Genomic DNA, 2731 nt, shown 5'->3' with positions numbered 1-2731 from the left:
TAAGCCATGCACAGAAAGACAGATACCACATGATCTCACTAATATGTGGATTATAAGAAAAAAAAAGTTTCTATTATAGAGACAGAGAGTAAAACAGCAGTGGTTATCAGAGACTAGGGAGAGGAGGTAGGGAGGAAAAACAGTGACAGGTTGGCCGACGGGTACAGAATTATAATTAGATGGGAAGAGTAAGTTCTGTTGTTCTATTGCACAGTAGGGTGATTATGATTAACACAAGTTTTGTATATTACATAATGGCTAGAGGAGAGGCTTTTGAATGTTTTTGTCACAAAGAAATGATAACTGCATGGGGTGATGGATACATTAACCACCCTACCCATCATTATATGACATTATATGTGTATCAAAACATCAGATTGTACCCCATAAGTATGTACAATTACAATGTATTAATTAAAATAAGTAAATTTTTAAAAAAGAGAATGAACATATCACCCTCACAATCTTTCTCCTGCCCCTTTGTAATCTCTCCTTCCTGTCTCTCCCTTTCTGCACCCACACCCTCAGGCAACTACTGATCTGCTTTCTGTCACTAAAAGTTATTTGCATTTTGTAATATTTTGTATAAATGTAATCATACAGTATGTATTTTTCTTTATTCATCTTTCACTTAGTAGAACTATTTTGAGCTTCATCTATATTGTTATGCATAACAATAGTTAACTCACTTTGTTGCTGAGTATATTCCACCATGTGCATAGTACAATTTGTTTATTCATTCTCCTGTTGGGAAATTTTGTTGTTTTCAGTTTGGGGCTATTACAAGTAGCATTGCTATAAATATTTGTGTAAATGTCTTTGTATGGAATATATTTTTGTTTCTCAGGTAAATACATAAAGTGGAATGGCTAGTTATTATGGTAGGTGTATGTTTTTATTTTTAAAGAAACTTCCAAACTCCAAAAAGTGATTGTATCATTTTATACTACCAAAAATAGTGGTTGAGAATTCCAGTTGCTCCACTTCTCATCAACACTTGGTATGTTCAGTTTTTTTAGTTTGAGGCAGTCTAATAGGTATGTAGTGATAACTTATGAGGGTACTTCAAAAAGTTCATAGAAAAATGGAATTAAAAGGTACTATGAGGGCCAGCCTGTGGCTCACTTGGGAGAGTGCGGTGCTGGTAACACCAAGGCCACAGGTTCAGATCCCTATATAGCTCACTTGTGAGAGTGTGGTGCTGACAACACCAAGTCAAGGGTTAAGATCCCCTTACTGGTCATCTTTAAAAAAAAAAAGGTACTATGAATCCTTTCATGAATTTTTTTGAAGTACCCTCATATTATGGTTTTAATTTGCATTTTTCTAATAACCTATGATGTTGAGCGTCTTTTCATGTGCATATTTGCCATCTGTTTATCTTCTTTGGTGAAGTATCTGTTTAAATCTTTATCCATTTTAACAAATCGATTGTTTGTTTTCTTATTATTGAGTCTTGAGAGTTCTTTATATATTCTGGGCAACAGTCACTAGATATATAATTTTCAAGTATTTTCTTTTAGTCTGTGGCTTGTCTTTCCATTCTCTTCACAGTGCCTTCAAAAGAGTAGAAGATTTTAATTCTGATGAAGTCTAATTTATCAATGTTTTTCTATTATAGACAATGATTTGGGTGTTATATATGAGAAATCTTTGCCTAATCCATGGATGACAGCAGGCATCCTTGCCTTATTCCTGAACTTAGGGGGAAAGCATTCAATATTTTACCATTAAGGACATTGTTAGCTGTAGGTTTTTCATAGATGCTCTTCATCAGGTTGAGGCTGTTCTCATCTATTTGCTGAGAGGTTTTTTTTTCAAGAACAGGTATTGATTTTAGAAAATATTTTTATGCATCTATTGAGATGATCATATGTTTCTTTCTTTTTTAGTCTGTCAATATGGTGAATTTCATTGATTGGTTTTTGAATGTTAAGCCAACCTTGCATTCCCAGAGGTAAACTCCATTGTTATGATGTATTATCTTTTTTACATGCTGTTGTTTTGATTTGATAAGATTTTGTTAATAATGTCTGCATCTATTTTATGAGGGATGTTGATCTGTGGTTTTCTTGTGTCATCTCTGTCTGGTTTTGGTATCAAACTAATGTGACCCTCATAGAATGAGTTGGGAAGTACTCCCTTCTCTTTTTCTCAAAGGGTTTGTGTAAAATTGTTATTATTTCTTCCTTAAAAGTTTTATAAAGTTAACTAGTGAAGCCATATGGGCCTGAAGTTTTCTGTGTGAGAAAATTAAACAAATTCAATGTCTTTAATAGATATAAGATTATCCAGGTTGTATATTTCTTCTTGCATGAGCTTTTATACTTTGTGTCTTTTGAGGATTTTGTTCACTTCATCTGTATTGTCAAACTTACTGGCATAACATTGTTCATAATATTCCCTTATTATCACTTTAGTATCTGTAGTCTGCATGAAAATCACCTTTATTATTCTTGGTATTGATCATTTGTGTCTTATTTCTTCTTTTTTTCTGATCCATTTTACCTAGAGGATTATACATTTTGTTGATCTCCCATAACCATCTCTCTTTATTTTATTTTATTTTATTATTTTTTTACATTCTATGATGTTGTTGTGGAGCAGTTGGGAGGTAGGCGGAGAGGGGAAAGGGGAAGGAAATGTGATGGAAGAGGGAGGGAGGAGGAGGGGCAGGATTGAGGCCTGTAGCACCCCCCACATTCCCACAGGGGAGACCAGGAGGCTTCCA

This window comes from Cynocephalus volans, chromosome 12, assembly GCF_027409185.1.
Source record: "Cynocephalus volans isolate mCynVol1 chromosome 12, mCynVol1.pri, whole genome shotgun sequence".
In the NCBI taxonomy this organism is placed as follows: Eukaryota; Metazoa; Chordata; class Mammalia; order Dermoptera; family Cynocephalidae; genus Cynocephalus; species Cynocephalus volans.
The sequence above is the reverse complement of the archived record's forward strand: the minus strand, read 5'-3'. Positions refer to the sequence as shown.